Raw genomic sequence first — 19,390 nt, forward strand, 5'->3', positions numbered from 1 at the left:
GTGTAGCAGAGTTCCTGGGATAAGGTGATAACGTTTTCGGTATCTGAGGGGATGGAGAACTCTCTACATTGAGGTGTTCTTCGCTGTGGTTAGAACTAGCTTAATTGCCGAAGGCATGGGTGCTCCTTTTAGGCTCCTTCAGGAGTTGATGGTATTGCTTGAGAGATGTCCTGACTGAGGCTAGGTCTGTGGTCTCCTTGCTGGTCTGCCAATTCCTTTCAAGCTGCTTGCGTTTTGTGGTTCCCCGTACCGTGGTGTCCCAACTGTATTGTTTGGAGGATCTCTCGATTCTGGAAGACTTGACAGGGGTGACTGTTGGAGTAATCGCTGATCCGGGCAGATAAATGGCCAGCCTGTTCTAGGTTGGTTGCGGTATCAGGGTGTGAGGTGTTGAAGGTGTCGGTCCACTGGCTTTCTGATACTTTGTTCCAGTTGCAGGGTGAGGTGCTGGGCAGCTTGGTGAGGGTGCCAGGAGGGGGTTCTGTGATGGTGATGTGGAGGATGGCATGGTCTGTCCAGGTGAGCTTGGTGACATAGTTGTACTGGACTCTGTTGCTAGCCGGGAAGATGGGGTTGAATTTGTGTCCTTCGATGTGTGTGAGGTTATAACTAGTTGGGACCCGTGCAGCAGTTGTTTAAGCTTTCGAGGTGGTTGGCGTTGTTGGTGTTGTTAAGGTTGAGGAGGTGAAAACTGAGGTCTCAGACGAAGATGTAGTGTTTGGAGTCAATGGCGAGTAGGGCGATAAATTCTGGGATGAAGTCGCAAAAGCTGGGGGGAGGTCCTGGATGTTTTGCAGTCAGTTTGGAGTTCTGAAGTTGAGGTGTTCTATGATTGGGCTGGTGTTGTCTGTGCTGGTGGAGCAGTGCATGATTTCTTTGTGGATGATGGCGATTCCACCTCTCTGTTTGTTGAGTCATGAGAGGAGGAAGGGGCACTGGGTAGGAGGTGGGCAGCGTTAGCAAGATGCGGGAAGCAGGACTCAACAAGGGTTTGGCCGAAGAAGATGGTGGACACTTAAAGCGAGCACTCCTCTCCCGACAATCTTCTTATATCTACTAACAATCCCCTGGAAGCCACCTGGGAAGCAATCTTGACCCCGGCGGATGACAGGAGTACACAGCGCGCAAGGGTGTGCCACTGTGGCAGTAGGCAGTCCATTGAGAGAACGATCGCAGAGGGAGCACTGTAAGACGACGGCACATCTGAAGGCACCCTGCCAGATCATGCTGGGCATCACGGGCTGGGACTGCAGCGGCATGCCCTGGGCCAGTAGACTGCAGCCTTGAACTGCACCGAAGAACCAGAACCTTTGTCTGTCTGGGGTCTGTTTGATACGAAACAAGACTGTCATACAACGCTCGCCCATGCCTGGAGAGACGCAGCATGGCACGGCCTCGGGCCTGGCCCAATTCTGAACCCCCTTTCTCCCCAGTCCCTGGTGGTGACAGCAAACACCAACCCCCCCCCCCCCCTCCCTCCCACCAGCAGCTAAAGATTGCATGGCAGGTGAGAAAACGGAACACAGGGCAATTGCCCTGTGGGACAACAAGGTTCCCCCTTACACGAGGTGGCTGGGGCCTAGTGCTAAATCAGACGCCGCCTAGAGAAGAGGCCTGAACAAGAAGTGGTGACCTAGAGGAGAACCCAGGAGGTGGCGGGGAGGCCCACCTCCTGACAATTTCTGCAGATGGCACCTCGAGAGCACCCCTGTGGTAAACGACAAGGAGGGCTGCCTGAAGCGAGGGACTTTGGTTTCATCCACTGACATGGATTGGTTCTTGCGGCCCTGGAAAATGTCTGGGACCGGTGTAGCATGGAGATTCGGCAGGGGTCCAGGATAGAGCTTTGGCTGCATTGTAGGGATCCTATGAGCTTGGATCGGAGGTTGCTTGGCGTGGGTCTACACCTACTGTAAACCCCTGAGGAGGAGGTGGTTTGAGACTGAAGGAGAGTGGCTGCGTGCCCCAGTGAACAGATCTAGGGTATTGGGGCACGGACCAGGTGGATAAGAGTAGCTGCTGAGCAAACTGCCGATTTAGAGCCTGTGGGTGGCCTGGTAGTGCCAGGACGATGGGCAGAACCAGGCAAAAAGACAGCGGCCCATCTTCAGAAACACTGGGGCAACCCAGGAGGGGGTCGCCCCCGGGACCTGGTCTAGAAGCTCTGACGACTGCTCTGCAGCTCACACTGAATAAAATACTGGCAGCTATTGCGGATTCCAAGGAAACACTGCAGCACCAGATTTGAGTGGTGGCCTTGGTGGCCACATAAATGAGTCTTCTTAGGGTAGATAATCACAAACTGGCTGATAAAGTTAAAAGCCAATTGAGTAACTATGACTGGCGTACCACACATTGCAACAACAAATGTATGTCATGCGGGTGTGGACCTTAAGTACAGGGCTGAAGATGCGGGAGGATGCAACAGGCACAATAACATCCAGATTGCGAGGCTGCCTGAGGGAGCAGTGGGCAATGATAGAGTCATCCTCCTGGAGCAGTGGATGAAGACCCGCATACCGTTCTCCCATTTTAGGTCTTGCCTACGCAGTGCGCAAGCGTTGCTGAGGAGGGGACCTTTCGGAATCGCTCAGGACTTTGCTTGAAACTCGTGCATGTTTTGCATTGGTTTCTATTGGCAGTCGTGCACGTTTGGCGTTTCCCTTGTGGGAGCGAGCAGCGGCACCATCTGTTTTCAATTATCACGACTATCGCTACTCGCTCCCGCAAGGTAAAGGCTGTCCATGGACCTCCCCGTGTCTCTTTAGCCCGCAGCAATGTCCGCCCAGCGGGGAACTTTTTTGACCGCCTCTGTTAGTCACAGCACCGAGGCACACACCGAGACAAGGGAGTTTACTGTTGTTATTTAGAAGATAGTTTCCAAAAAGCGCGATTTACATCAGCAGCTCTGTCCGCTCAGCGGGTCACTTTCTCTGACCACCTCTGTGAGTCACGGCAGCTCTCTCCGCTCAGAAGGGAGATGGCGCGATGATGAAGGGCCCTCGCTCCTTTCTGCTGTTCGTCCTTTCTCTCGCTATTTCATGGATCTTTTATTCTTCACTTTCACACAAAACAAACAACACAGCGGCTGTCTGCTATGGGAACCGGCCGAGCTCAGAGCTCCAACTCATTTCACTCGGCGGCCATTTCACTTTTCCAGGCTTGCAGTAGTCGCAGTGCTCGGCAGACACTATGTCCAGCCAAATAATTAAGACAATGTCAGCGCATATTATAGCAGTTTTTACCATCTGTGCAACAAGTGTTGGCAAATTAAGTCGACTCAATTTATCGATATTTGAGGGATAAACTATCGAGTTTGTGCTACAGGTCACTACACCTTGTAGTAGTGAGACTGTATCCCGCCCAACTGTGTTGAGGTTTTTTTTCTACTATGAATCGTGGTGGTGTATATTTTCTTCAAGTAGAAATATTTGCCAACTGAAATGGGCTGGAGAGTATGTATGCTGAAGGTGTTGAAAGGCTAACATGCTGCTTTCTCTGTGGTTTCTGTTTTCTGACTTTGCCTGTGCCCTTAATTGCTTTTCAGCTCCTGTTCATTTGGCTGCCTTCAGAAGCCCACAGATCCCTCTTGCTGGGAGGGGGTTGGCCTGGGGCAAGTAAGTATAGTGGATAAACCTCCCCCTCTTGTGGTGACCTCAGTGTGCTCTTGCGGGGTGAGCTGTTCAGAGCTACGATACTGGTAGCGTTCAACCGGATTGTTGTCTCTTCGTGCTGAGCACCGGCACTAGTGCTCTGCATATAGCCATTCATGGTTAGTTAATGCATCATGAAGCTGGTAGGATAGCTCTGCGAGCGTACTGCCTATTGCTGTGATTTGTGTTTGACATGCAACAGCTGAAACTCTGCACCATGATCCTTGCTATTGTAGTGGGCTGCTTTTTTGTCAAAAGTGGACTGCCTGACGCCCGAGCGATTGGCTGGTCGTATGTAGTTTTGAGAGTCGTTTGAAGGTCCCTTTACCCATCTTTTGTTGACCTCGTCTTCTCGCAGTAGGGTGATCCCATCGAAGGGCCATTTATTGGAGCCTCCTGAGATGGTTCGCTGGAGCTTTCTGCTATTTTCCTGATGTCTGCTAGGATATCCCCCATAACCACCGGGAGGGTGGGGAGTTTGTCAACAATGGCAATGCAGGTGCAGTGTGTTGGTACCAATTCCGTATCTGCCTGGCCCTTTTAATCAAATTGTTCCTGTCAGCTAGTCTGCCATCAATGTTAGAGATATGGATGGCCACTGAGTTGAGGATAGATAGTTGGATGTCCATCTTGTCGGAGTGGTACTGCATTGACTTGATGGTGAGCTTCATGGAGTCCAGTAAGGATACTCAGAGTTTATCTGAATCCAAATCGATTGGCTCCTTTGTTGTTGTTTATAGGAGCGGGAATAGCCTTCGCCTGCCAGAAATCAGAGAAACTGGAAGTAGGGGAAATCTCTTGCTTATCTTGGCTAAAAGACTTTTGCCCTTGATTGCCAGTTGCATCGTCCTTTAGGACGTCTGTGATTCCCAATCCTCTTTCTCTAGGTATTTGATGTGTACTACAAGTGGAATTAGTAGATTGTGTATTAAAAGAGGAGGGAAAGACAGTGTTGAGGCAATCTGTTGCTGTTGGGTTATCCCATTTTTGTATTGTGTTGTCGATATTCATTAGAATCTTTGCCCCACCAGGGCTGGTCCCAGTATGCTAAATTTTCGAACCTGTCTCTGGGCAGGAATAGCTTGAGTTTTTTTGCCTCTGGGGCTTTTGGAGCTGTGGGTATTGACGATCAATAAGATTCCCTTCCTCAATGTGAATGGCCTTGTTATTTGATGGTGTAAGTCCATTTCTCAAACTTGCTAGGCTCCCTACGGGTTCCTCATTGGATGTTTTTGATGAAAGGGTTAAGCCAGAGGCTGTTGTTGGCAATTTTCCAGTTTTAATGACATTACTAGAGTTGATATTGTGCATATCGCAAATAGAGTTTGGATTCCCTGAAAGAATTGTGACAGTTGGATTGAGTGGTGGACCCAAATCTAGCTCAGTCCTTACAGTAAAAGCTTTGGCTCTTACTGTTGCCATCTGGTTGTCCCCAAGGGCAGTTTTCATTGCTTGTCAGAGTCCAAAGGAGTCCCCATTTGTTGGGTTACTGTTTTTTTCGTTGAGCGGTGGTCCTCCTTTCTGGCTTTCTAAATTCGGGGTAATTGTGACTATGGCATTATTTTCGCTTTTACCTTCCTTTCCTTCTTTACCTTCTCTACCTTTGCTGCCTTGGGCAAGCATGTCTACATTGAGGTGTTGATGATCTGTTTTCACAGGGGCACAAAGGGGAGGGAAGACCTGTGAGACTTTATTACTTGTACAGAGGGCTGCCCCGCGTCCCTTAGAAATGCACATTTTGTGTAGATCTGTGGTTGATAACTAGCTGTTGTGGTTTTTGCATTCTGTTCGGTGGGCCCTACAACATAAACCAGAATATAAAGGGAATTTTCTTCCATCATTGAGTTCCCCATGCTGGCTATATCGGTTAAGCTTTTGCTCTTTTTTTTCCTTTTGTTGGGTATGGATGTGACCGTACATCTCTCACGTCCTGATCTCATCTCCTCAAGCCTTAATGCACCTGTGTTTCGGTAGTTCTTATGATTCTTGTAATTCTTAGGTTCTTGAGACCTTAAGTTCTTAAATTGGATTCTTAAATTTGAATTCTTGGTTCTCTTGATTGTAGCGGCCTTCCTGCAGAGTTAATTAGTTCCCCTACCCTCACTATGGACCTTTGCAGTTCTGTTGTGTAGTTTGTATTATTTTGTGGTTTTGCTTTTTTGATGTTGCCTCTGAATGACACGTGGGATATTCCTCTTTTCTCCTTCCTCTTCTATCTTTTTTGTTGATTGATGAGTTTATGATTTGGAACCGGCTGGTAGTCTCCTTTGGACTTGGTCACTAATGAATGAATGAAGTGTGATATTGATGTGTGTTTTCAGCTTTCAAGTGACCTTTTGGGCAGCTTTTGGACCGCCAGCCTCAGTTTTCTATAGGCCTTGTGGGGGTGTAACACCAGGAACTCTTCACAGAATGGGTTGGGCCTGTTGAGGGTTTTGTCCACCATATCAGAGTGAAAGGTAAAAAGTTACTTTGTCTGTCAGAGAAAAGCTTAAACAATTGCTTAAGGCAGTGGTTCCCAAACATTTTTAACCAGTGGATCCCTTGACCTAAAAGGCAGTTGGCCGTGGCTCCCCACCATTTGTTCACCGGCGGGTGGGGGGGGGGGGGGGGGGGGGTTGGAATGTAAGCAAGACCTCTGGAATACTTCCTGTTAATTGGGATGCAATGAAGGTATTATGGATAGAAATGATAGCAGCTGCTAGCTAGCTATTCACAAACCATTAGTCATTCTCAGAAGCACATCAAGTAGTATCCGAATAGCATCACATTGCAAATTTTGGAACACTGGACAGATGATTTTTCACCTTTTCTTTAAATTAAAGGTGACGAGTAGCATATTGGCAAGACCTGGGGTGCACATCTACAGCACTTTATTCATTTTGAAAGTAAACACAAAAAATATTTTTTATAGATGCACATTAGCGAGGGAGAGATACAGGATGTACTCAAATATTGCAGTGGTTCACGTATTTGTTGGGTTGACTTGACATGGTGGCCCACCCAGAGCCCACTCTCCCACCTCATGCCATTGGCATTTCACCTTTTAATATGGAGTTTGTGCACTGGAATGCAGGAGGGATCATTTTAATGCTACACAGCACACAGATTAAAAATCTGTACTTCATACATGCATTTTGTGGTCAAAGCAATCCTTTTTTTTAGGGCTCGTCCTTTCCTATTACGCAGGAATAGGAAACGAGCCCTAATGCAGTCAAACCATTTCTAAAGGCCAAGGGCTGTCAGAGGATTTTGGGAAGTGCACGCCGCCTCGTGCACGAGCTTGCCTGAGCCTTCTGCCCATCAGCCTGCCAGTTCTCCTCCCTAATTATTCACTTCACTTGTGACTCCCCACATCAAAGCCTCAGCCTCCCTCCCTTGCCATTTGCTTCCTAACCAGCCTGCCTCAAGAGCCACTTTCACGGCCGTGCATTTCTCTCCCCCCCCTCCTCCTCGTGTCCACATCAAAGCAATCAGCCTCCCTCCCACAGGCTTCTGAAGCTTCCCCCGTACTTTCACTTTCACGGCCGGGTCTCGCATTTCTCCTCCCCCCTAATTATTCACGGCCGCCAGGCCATGTCTCTTTATTTTAAGCACCTCTCTGCTATTTTATTTTCTCTATCACGCTCTTTTACCTACACCTCTGTTTCTCCACTCTCTCTACCCCCATAATGTGCTCGCTTTATTTTCTTTCTCCAATCTCCCTTTTCGTCTAATTGCTTACAACCTAGCTCAGCCATTTAAATCCCAGGCTGTGGTTTTACCCTGGCCACATTCGGTACTTTTAACTGGCCTGTCGGGCTTTACAGTGGTCCTGTCAAACAGCACTTTCTTGCGGTGGCTCAGGGGAGACAGATATACATGTTGCTTAATCAGCTAGAACGTGCCAGTGATCTGTGGTAGGGCCTGCCTGGACTCTCTGCCTACATCACGTCTGTCGCTCTATTTCCGTGACATTGTTTGCCTTCTCATTGGGCTCAGTGCAGCACGTTATTATCTTTCTCCCAGTGGTATTTACAGTAGATGGCCTGCCTTTAACAGCACTGACAATAATCGTATGTAAATAAGCTGCAGCTATGAGAAGGCTGAGCGTGCTCTGGGTAGAGTAGCGCCTCGTCTGCCTCTAAGCGCTGACAGTGCTTCTCTGCGCTATTATGAAAAGAGGAACTTGCTGCATGCTCCTTTTCAATAATTGGATCTGAGAGTTTCTCCTTACTCTGCCGAGTGCGGGACGAAAATGGATTTCACCCACTAATCGGGTACCCGAAATGCTTCTAATCGGTAAGAAAGGCGCACGCGGATTTTCATTTGAAGTTGGAGCTCACTCTACCCCCATTGCCATGTACAGCTCTTTGAAACCCTCTGGCGAAGCGCTTTATAATAACATTACTATCATTATGATTTCGCTTTCTCAACAAGTTAGATATACGTTGCGGATTCGGCATAAATTGCCCCATGGTGTAAGGTGAATAGCATCAGGGTTGGACGATAATTATTGGTTGAAATCTGATGCCAAAAAAGAGTTAACAAAAAAAGAATACATTGCCTTAAATCAGAGTCCTCAAGGTTAAGATCTTAGCCATGGAAAATCTTACCGTCTGTATTTATCTAGCGATTTGATGTTAGTGTTGCCATGCCATTGGACTACTATATTTTCTTTCAACACACTTACTTATGTTCGCTGCGGTTATTAATAATGCCATTATTTTTTATTTGGTTTTTTTATTATTGTTTCTATGAATATTACAATTCATAACAAAATGCGTGACCATTGCAGCACGTTGCACATGATGCTTAAAGAGGGCGGAAAGGCATTTGCCATCCCCTAGTACGGGTCTCACCACCTATACTTTTTCAGTGGGGTCCGACTGCTCCCGACTTTCAAGTAGCCACATAACATAAGCAGCACTAATCTGAACTTGCGTGCTCTGTGGTCCAAGCGGAGGGGGAAAACGCCTAGTAGACCGGGGGAGGAACGTTCTGTATTTCAACATCCATTCATCTTCACCACAGCCCATAACCAACCGGTACCAACCATGTGCCCTCGGCCTAGACTGCGCGCACTGCCAACCTTCCGAGACAGCTGGCTGGCTCTAGCAAATGTATGTATGCGCCGTCTCCACAGAGCATGTGCATCGTCCCAGAGTGAGTCACTCTTCAGGAAGAGTTTGCACCCTCCTCACACCGACTGTGCACTTTCTGCCGCATGAGCATCACCCAATAATGAATGCGCCCTCTCAAGTTCGCTTGAGCAGTCAGTCTGCTGAACATGGAAACCCTAAGGTCAGACAGTGTCACATACTTTTCAAAAGCTTTAAGAACGTCTAGTGTAGAAAAAGACTGCTCCAGATTTAATCTGTTTTAGAATGATGAAATCCCAAGTAGGCCCTGCCGCAATCGGAACCTGTTTTCTTCCTTCAGACTGTCTGCTGATCTTTGCATCAGCCAGCGATTAATACTGCTTGCGTGGTTATTTAAAAGGGCGTTAGCCTTGCAAGCAAGCACTTGAAAGAGCAAACATATAAAACCATTCAAACCAAGATCAAGGCACGTAACTGTGGGTGAAACGGCACCCCCTGCTGGTGATGGAGCATTATCGGCAGGAGTCTTCGGGCACAGAAATAGCTTTCTGCACTATTTTAAACTACACTTCCTCAGATCCAGGCACAGAAGCCCTTTAGTGGTTTTTCTGACACCACTATCAGAAGAACACGCTCCACTTGTGAACAGCATCCTGGCTTCTATTTTCTGTCATGGATCCGTAGGCAATAGAAGGCTGCACTTTCAGCTCTCCCTACCCACTAAAACAGAGTTTACACGCACTACATGCTTGGTAGCCAGTTTCGGGGATCCCTGCTTGTGGGCTACGCTTTGCTCATGTTCTTTAAAAAATGACTCTTCGACCTGCTACTGCATTTGGAAGGGGAACTGTGGAACCCTTTTTGAGGAGAACGCATCATACATTCTATTAGAAAAAAAACAAATAATCAGTCAGTCAAACTTCCCCTATCGGTATCTCAGGCATAAGTTAGGCAATCTGTTAGACACATGCAACTTCTGGGCTCACTCCTGCATATAAGGTCAATTAATTCATTTTACTTTTAGGTATTTGAATTAGTATATACCTGCCTCAAAAGGCAGCAGAGAGGCTGTCGGAGAATAATCTTACTGCATAAACATCACAAATCTAAGGTGCGCTAAACGGAACATGGGGGCAGATTTACAAGCCCCTTGCGCCACTTTTCCATCACTTTTCCCATGTTAAAAGCGACACCGAAGTAGCGCAAGGGGCTTGTAAATAAGCCCCATGGTGTTTATAGATCTTGTAGAAGTGTTTTCAGAAATTCAGATAAATTGTATTTTGCTATTTTGGCACTCCCTTTCGCTTAGGAACGAGGCGATTTTTAAACCTTTAGTTGTAATCAGGGCCTTCCTTGTGCCCACCTTATCAACCATAAAATTAATGCTGTAATGCTTATTTGTATGCCCATTATGCTGCAATAATCTACTAGTTATCCGTTTCTTAGCATTTTATATGTAGCTTTTCTGTGGTGAGCCCTATAGTTTGCATTGTTAATAGCATTTTGTCTATAAAGTTGCCTCACCCTTCGCTCTTTTTAAATACATCGAGACAGTCAATGTGGCGCGTCCAGCTAGCGCCATATAGGTGATTTGTTTCTCTTTCTTAGCGCCTCAAAACATAGCAATTAAATTGCTACGGCCCGACACTTTTCTAATATTTGCCCTTCTTGATAACAACTCATGCAGAATGCTTATGTTAGCCTGACGCCCATTGCTACACAAAAACTGCTTCTGTGCCAGGCCTTGTGCTTTGGCGTACATGCGTTATTAAGCATTTTTACAAATTTTGGTTGAAAATATATGGGCGCAGACAATGTTGCACATCAATCTGTGAACGCGCACTTTTTCAGCTGTACATTTTCGATGATTAAAATTGCATTCGCTAAAGTTGCGTTTTACCTATGTAAGCTAGTTGCCGTATTTGCACTTTTCGGCTTTAACAGGTTTAAAATACATTGACTAAATTTACGATCTAGCTATGTATGCAGCTTTGCTAGCGCGTTTGCAGTCTTTAGCTTTAGTTATTTGAAATACATCAAGGCAGACAATGTGGCGCGTACAACTAGTGCCATATCGGTCATTTATTTCCTTCCTGCTAGCACCTCAACACTAACAGTTAAGTTACCCTGGCGCCTCGCCACATATCCCATTTGTTCCTATACTTGTAACACCTAGCGCACGATAATTGAGTTAGGCTGGCTTCCATTGCTACAAAAGAAGTGCTTCTATAGAACGTCTTCTTCTCTGCATCGGTAATGGCATTTTGCATATAAAGTTGCCTTTAAGCCTTCTACTTTATATGTTGTTAAAAGCATTTTGTGCTAAATTACTAGCGCAGCATGCATGTGATATTAAAACGCACATGTGCGTAATATACACGCAGTTCGTTTGCCGTTATTTGTGCATTATCAACCATAAAATTAATGCTGTAATGCTTATTTGTATGCCCATTATGCTGCAATAATCTACTAGTTATCCGTTTCTTAGCATTTTATTTGTAGCTTTTCTGTGGTGAGCCCTATAGTTTGCATTGTTAATAGCATTTTGTCTATAAAGTTGCCTCACCCTTCAGCTTTGGCTCTTTTTAAATATATCGAGACAGTCAATGTGGCGCATCCAGCTAGCGCCATATTGGTGATTTATTTCCCTTTACTAGCGCTTCAGTAAAATTTGTATATAAAGTTGCCTTTAACCCTTTTGCTCTATATGTTAGGAGCATGTTGTGCTAAATTGCTAGCACAGCATGCGTGTGGTATTAAAAAACACATGTGCGTAATGTGCACGCAGTTCATTTGCCGTTATCACACCATATTAAAAAACACATGTGAGTAATGTGCACGCAGTTCATTTGCCGTTATCACACCATATTAAAAAACACGTGTGTAATGTGCACACAGTTCATTTGCCGTTACTAGTGCATTATAAAACTATGAAAATAAATGCCGTACTGCTTATTTGTATACCCAATATGACGCAATGATATACTAATCCAGCCTTGACGCATGAGCCACATTTCAAATGTGTTACCTTCGTGGTAACACCTCACGCACAATAATAGTTATCCTGCGCCTATTGCTATAGAAGTGCTTTTATGGCTCCACACCACCGCTCAACTCCACACCACCGCTCAACTCCACACCACCGCTCAACTCCACACCACCGCTCCATCCATCCATCCATCCCCCCTCCATCCCTGCACTCCATCCATCCATCCATCCCCGCTCTACACTCCATCCCTCCCCCGCCCCACACTCCATCCCTCCCCCGCCCCACACTCCATCCCTCCCCCGCCCCACACTCCATCCCTCCCCCGCCCCACACTCCATCCCTCGCCCACACTCCATCCCTCGCCCACACTCCATCCCTTGCCCACACTCCATCCCTCGCCCTCTTGCCCTGCCTCTCTCTCGCCCTCCCTCTATCTATCTTTCGCCCTCCCTCTATCTTTCGCCCTCCCTCTATCTATCTTTCGCCCTCCCTATATCTATCTTTCACACTCCCTCTATCTATCTTTCACACTCCCTCTATCTATCTTTCGCCCTCCCTCTATCTATCTATCTATCTATCTATCGCCCTCACTATCCATCGCATCACCACAGCATCACTCAGGGGCACCACAATATCACTATGCTCTACCAGAGCATCACTGAACGCCACAGCATCACTCAGAGCCACCACAGCATCACTCAGAGCCACCACAGCATCAATCTGTGCAACCATTCAACAACTGATTCAAATATGTTCTCTCAATGTTTCAAACTTTATTACAAATGTCACAAACATTTTTTAATATTTCACTTCTGTTCTTGTATTTTCATCACAATAAAATAAAATAAACATAATCTTTCAAAAAGTTACTTGCAAAAGTTTAAGCTATTGCCATTATAAATTACAATAACTTTTATTTAAGTGTTAAATATTGAAAAAAATACAACCCATTGTTATTTTTAATATTAATGCATCTAAGTCATGTAAATACAACACATAGTGCATTACAAATGCTATAGGTGTCACGTTTGCAAAAGTTAACACTATTGGCATTGTAAATGACAAAGTTATTAATTTAGCTATTTTCAAAACAAAAACATAAATAAAAAAATTTTCATTTACAATACTAATACCTCTAACTTTACTAATGCGAGCCCTATTGCATTGCAAATGCTTGTTGTATTTCTATCCTCAATGCAGCAAGTTTCTTTTTTTATGTTTTATTCAGGATTTGAATTTGACCTGCAGGACCATGCCAAAGACTGATAAATATTGGCAGAGCACACTGGACTAATCATTTTCAAACGTTCACACATGAAAGGCGAGTCTGGCTGCTAGTTGTAACAAATAAATACATTAGCCGAGGGGCATCAGTGGATGCTACAGATGTGGGGCTAGAACCACTGACTCATCGTCAGTGAAATTGCTCTCCCTTCCAGCTCCACCATTAAGTGAGGCCTTTCCCCACCCAAGTCCCTGCACTCTTGAATATTGGAGGCCCTTCTCCACCTGCAGGTTTCACCTGCGCCTCATCCCTGGTGGTCCAGTGGACCTCTATTCTCTTGCTCCGCTTTTTCTCTCCTTTATCACTGTTTTTTTCCTCACTTCTATCTCCCCTTCTCTCTCCTTCTGGGTCTTTCCTCCACTTTCTGTTGTTTTCCCCCTCATTTCAAGCTCCCCCTTTCACTCTCCTGTGTCCTCTGTGTCGTTCCTCCACTCTTTCTTGCACTTTTTCTATTGTTTCTCCCTCATTTCAAGCTTCCCCCTTCACTCTCCTTCTGTGTCGTTCCTCTGTTTTTTTACCCTCATCTCAATCTCCCCCTTTCATTCTCCTGTGCCCTCTGTGTCTTTCCTCCACTCGTTCCTGCACTTTTTTGTCGTTTCCCCCTCATTTCAAGTTCCCCCTTCACTCTCATTCTGTTTCTTTCCTCCACTCTTTCTTGCACTTTTTCTGTTGATTCCCCTCATTTCAAGCTCCCCTTCACTCTCCTTCTGTGTCTTTCCTCCGTTTTTTACCCTCATCTCAATCTCTTCCTTTCACTCTCCTGTGTCCTCTGTATCATTCCTCCCCTCTTTCTTCCACTTTTCTGTTGTTTTCCCCTCATTTCAATTTGCCCCGTTCACTCTCATTCTGTGTCTTTCCTCCGTTTTTTTTTACCTTGATCTCTGCTATATATAGTTTTCTCAAGTCTAGAATCTTTCTTGCATATATCTCTTTTTATTTTGTAACGTATCCCAAATACATGCAGAACAATTTTTTCATGTGCACGCCTGACAATATGACTTTTACTGGTCTACATACAACATTGAAGGCCCTTCGAATACCATAGAATTATATAATCCTTCTTCTGCTCAGATGAGGAGGTGTGTCAACTTCAATAATAGCACCGAGGAGATTCATAAATTTTTTGACACCCGATTGATTCCAGTCTCCCCATGTAGGTAAAGAAAGAAAATGGGGCTTGGCTTGTTAGAAATGAAGCCTGTACGCAGCGTTTGTGTGTTTATTCGTGCACGAGTGTGCGTGTGATCGTGTGTTTGTTTGTCTTAATCGCGCATAATCACTCTGGTGTTCTGGCGCTCTGCACTTCTGACATCGCTGCACAGTGGGCCTAACGCAGCCAGATACTATCTTTCCCACATCGTGCGGCGGCGCCCCTGGCTACTTATAATGGCGCACCAGGGCGCCGCGGCGCACAGTTTGGGAACCACAGGCTTAAGGATTTATGCACCCAAGGCACCATAGAACCTGTAGAGTCATCACAAGAATATAACTTCACTTAGTTGTGTGTGTTGCGGAAAGAATTTCAGAGCAGAATGACTAACGCATGCCATTACCAGAATTTGGTGAGGAAAAGGACAATGAAATACAATTTGTTGCTTTCATTGATGCTGCTCACACTTTGCAGGATTGTGATTTCATATTTACTGCTGATGACTGGTTAAAATCGTGTCAGGAGGATGAGGTGCTGATACACGTTGGCACATAAATTGTTAAAGGTTGGCCCTGTTATTAGATGCTTAGAAGGCAATTTAAAAACATATGCACAGGTAGTCTCACTGGTTGGTGGACTAATTTTGAGAGGTGATTTACATATTCCCCCTTCCAAAATGCATTCATTCATTATTTCCAAAGCACATCAGGGGAATCCAGGCACAACCAAGAAATGCATGTGCATTAAGGAACACTATTGGTGGACTGCCTTAGATCAGTGGACAATTTCCTGAGTGCCTACTGTCAGACAAACGCTGAAATCCAACCAAAGTACCTATGCATCCAGTTCACATTCCTGACACACCTTTGGACAAATTAGGTCTTGGCTTTTCAGGAACTTATATTTTGCCATGATATTTGAAGTAGGTCATTCTTTTGGGTCATTATTTTTCTATGTGGCTACATTTTTCTTTTGCCAATTCTTCCTATGCAGACTCAGCTGTTAAATTCCTGGAACAAGTATTCTCAATAGAGGGATCTCTTAGAACTTTAGTTACTTACAATCTGTCACATTTGGTATCAGAGCAAATGCTTCATTTTGTGGCCAAACATGATGTTAAACAGGTAAAGGTTGATATCTATTCACTATTGTCCAATGGTTTGGTGGAGAGAGGGAACAAGGTAATTAAGGAGGGTGTGCAAACAGGCATTGCAGCAGGGTTGAGTGTGAACGAGTTTATCAAACAGAAAGTCTGGGAGAACAACACCACGTTGCACCACAGGAGCTACCCCATTTCTTACGCTGAGAGGGAGGAAAGTTCATTCTACTTTGTTCCCTTCCTGGTTAAAATACTAACTGGTCATCAAGGATAAAGAAGCTGATTCAACTGTTAAGGAAAAGGTTATACATAGGTTTGTGGCGAACAGACTAAAATGGCACAGCCTGGCAACAACACTCACAAGCAAGCCACTTTCCCATGTTGGAGGATTATGTCTTGATCAAAAAAAACATTATGGTGAAAAAAGGGAAATCAATTTTTTCAGCACTAACTAAAGCAGTCAGGGCCAGTAAAGGTTCAGTGTTACTGTTACTAGAAGACAAAGGCTGGTGGAATATACAGAATACTGTGAGGTTATCTCCTCAGCAGGCCAACATCAATATTAAGAAGAAATGCACTGGTTTAGGCTTAAATTGGACGTGATGGTACAACCTACTGGAGACAGCGAATTTACCACCCCTAGTTGTGATCTGTTCACAAGTGCTTCTGAGAGTACCCGCTGTTAGTGGTGCTCTACAGTAGCATGCATCAGGTCTCGCAAAGTTAGGAGACTAGGTAAATGTAAGGACTATACAATGTATTAATGTTGGTTTTGCCTTTTGCCTTAATTCTTGATTTTGCTGGGAATTTGTAAGTTTTTTCTTTTGTGTTTTGTTGGAGGGGAAGATGGTGTGGTGCACAGCGGTGTGGCTCATGGTGCACTTCCTGCTTGTAGGCCTGTGGTTCGCCTAAAGCGAGCCCGTCTGCGCCCGTCCGTGCCTGGACCGTGCCCATCGCCAGAACCCCTGGCTCCCACACCCGCCACAACGACCGCCGCCACTACGACGCCAGCACTCTGCACGCTCTCAACTCTGGACAAAGCCACACCTGCTTCAAGGCCGCCCCGAAACGCACACACGGCCCCTTCACCTGCCGGAACAGCAGCTACACCAGCCTCAGAGCTGATGAACCACCCTCCAAGGAAGACTACCAACCACCTCCGATGCATACTACTGAACAGCCGCTCCGCACGCAAGCATGCCGTCGAGCTCTGGGACCTGCTCGACACAACATCCATGGACGTCGCCTTCTTGACAGAGACCTGGTTTAACGACTCCTCCGCACCCGACATCGACATAGCCATCCCAGACGGCTACAAGATCTCCCGCAGAGACCGCACCAACGGAGTCGGAGGAGGAATCGCCATCGTCCACAAGAACAGCATCAGGGTCTCGACTAGCATTGACGGCGCGCTCAGGACTGCCGAACACATGCATTTCCAGATCCACACAGACTCTAATTCTACCCTCAGAAGCACCCTCGTCTACCGACCCCCCGGATCCCACCCCCAGTTCAGCGACTCCATCGCCGACTTGATCAGTACGCATGCCCTGAACTCCACAGACTACATCCTCCTCGGAGACCTGAACTTTCACCTTGAGAACAACAACAACTCCACAACCCTGATCGATAACCATGCCAACCTCGGACTGAGGCAACTTGTCATAACGCCCACCCACTCCGCCGGCCACTCGCTCGACCCAGTCTTCTGTATAAGCCCGTACGTCTCCATCAGCCACACCACCAAACTCCTCTGGACCGACCCTCGACAAACCACGCCATGGCCACATCACCCCCCACCTGAGAAACCTGCAATGGCTCCCCGTCAACAAGAGGATATCCTTCAAGCTCCTCACCCACGCACACAAGGCACGCCACAAGACTGGCCCAGCCTACCTCAACAGACGGCTCTCCTTCTACATCACCAACCGCCAGCTACGCTCCGCAGACCTCTCACTCGCCACCGTCCCGCGTATACAAAGAACAACCACTGGTGGGAGATCCTTCTCCCACCTCGCCAGCAAGACATGGAACACCCTCCCACTGAGCCTACGACAGACCCAAGACCTGCTGACCTTCAGGAGGATACTCAAGACCTGTCTATTCGATCAGTAGCGCTGCCCCCACCCCCCCCCCCCCCCCCCCCCAGCGCCTGGAGACCCTCGCGGGTATGTAGTGCGCTTTACAAATGATTGATTGAGATTGAGACTCAGGTGTGTTTATAATAAACTCTGTGGTGGCATTTAAATGTATTGTTGTTGTACGCGGCCCGTGCCCTAGATCGGGTGGCTAAGATTCTAGCTAACGGTGTCAGTTTCTCCTTGGATCTGAGCCGGCTGGTCGCTTCCCATTGTGGGTGAAGCTTTTACAGAATAAAGTCACTTTAATGCAATTTCCATGCTACAGTGATACTTACCACACCGCTACTGCTGAGGCGCTGTTACTGCTGAGGCAGGCTCTGGTCTTTCTGTCTCCCGCCGTGTAGTAACAAGTGATTCCTGGCTGCAGGCAGTGTCACAGGCGGAGCTCACCCAGCAGACAGTGGTGCTTTCAATATATGGCCTGGGAGGCTGCTGAGAAAGCATGGGCATGACAAGAGGGCTCAAGATGGAAGCTCACTTATCAGGTCAAAAAACTGACTCTGCCAGCAGGACGTCCCCTGAAGCAGAGAGCACTGTGAGGGATCGCAGCAGCACAAGGCGCTAATTGTTTCCTTTGGCGGCAAGCAAGGAAAAACCAAAGCTGCCGCCTTAGTGTTTTTCTGGACCAATCATCGGCTCACGTCGCTGAGATGTCACAGTAGGGTGGTGCCTAGCCGGAAAACAACAGGCAAAGCACCACCATGATCCATGTGCTGCAGAGACACAGTAATGTTCAGATAACCATCCAACTGTGTTGTTCTATGTTCAAACCCAAGCCTTGGTTAGAAAGACCACGTAGCTTCCCACAGAGATTCAGGGGTGAGCCTGGGCTCTGCATAATTACAAACAGCAAGTCCCCGCCTGCCTTAAAGCAAATGTCATTGAAAACACAGACACCAGCGGTCTGCCCTGTGTGCATTAATGCAAGTTGAGACAATTTTGGCAGGCTCTGACCAGTAATATCCACGCAAGCACTGCCAGAGTTCAGCTAATTACTGCGCCTGCTGCCTTTGCTATGCAGCTTCATTCAGCACCCATTGTTGGTCTGTGGTGGCCCCCGGAGTGCTACTGTGCGCAACTAATGCATTTTATTGCAGTGATACCGACATCAGCACTAACATGCGTTAGTCTAACCTTTGATGCGTGGTACATGGCAGGACTGAAGATGGTGCTTTTGACAATTATCGATTTTCACTGCTTGGAATAGCTCGTGATAAAGTATCACTTAAGCTGTCACACATAGGCAATGGAATGTCACATATAAGCAGGCTAAGATCAAGGTAATGTCACACATAAGGACTCAAAAAACTTGCCAGAATGAAATGCCACTTCAAATGTGTGCTAGGCACGTATCCGCGAGCTTGGTTTATCTGCAAAAACTGCACGTTCAAAACGACGGTGACTGTCAGTCAAGATGTTGTGCGAAACAAAACAATACTCGCAGCACTGATGTTGACGCGAAACATGCAAAGTGCGCTAAGAGCTGCATTTAAGGGAACAGGAAGTAAATGTGCAAATACGATGACAAATGAAGACATTTAAAAAAAGATAATTTCTATTCAATAGGTATTGATCAAGTAATTTGCAAAACAGTACGTTTCCTGTTTAATTAAAATATATATATAAAGACCACTTACGTGATATCTGTCTTTGTCGGTTCAAAATTAAAGTGTAACTGCACGGCACAGGACGTTCGTCTCAGCACATACATGCGTAACAAGATTCGGAAAAGGCGGAAATGAGCGTTTTACTACAAATCCCATGAAGACATTTGCCTACAACTCCCATAAAGCGCATTAGCTATTGACAGTTAACTGTTTTCTTTCTCACTTGTGGATGAAATGCATTCCGTATGAAAACCATGAACTCCATGAGGGGGCGGGGCGGCAAGTTGCCGGTGTGACGTTGCTTGAGCACGTGCTTTCCATCCCCCCGCCTCCCCCTCATATCGGAAGCACGTAATACGTTTCTTTGATATTATGTAGATCGCCA

At 46.4% G+C, this 19,390-nt stretch overlaps 1 protein-coding gene across 1 annotated transcript in view; it reads right to left on the bottom strand.

Moving 5' to 3' along the window:
• SMIM30 (small integral membrane protein 30) overlaps positions 1-19,170 on the bottom strand; it is a 72,899-nt gene extending 53,729 nt beyond the window's left edge. The window contains exon 1 of the mRNA XM_086919343.1: positions 19,036-19,170. The gene's annotated coding sequence lies outside the window, so the exon portion shown is untranslated. The remainder of the gene's footprint in view (positions 1-19,035) is intronic.
• Positions 19,171-19,390: the final 220 nt, after the last annotated feature.

This window comes from Lissotriton vulgaris, chromosome 1_1 (genome assembly GCF_964263255.1).
Source record: "Lissotriton vulgaris chromosome 1_1, aLisVul1.2, whole genome shotgun sequence".
Taxonomy (NCBI): Eukaryota; Metazoa; Chordata; class Amphibia; order Caudata; family Salamandridae; genus Lissotriton; species Lissotriton vulgaris.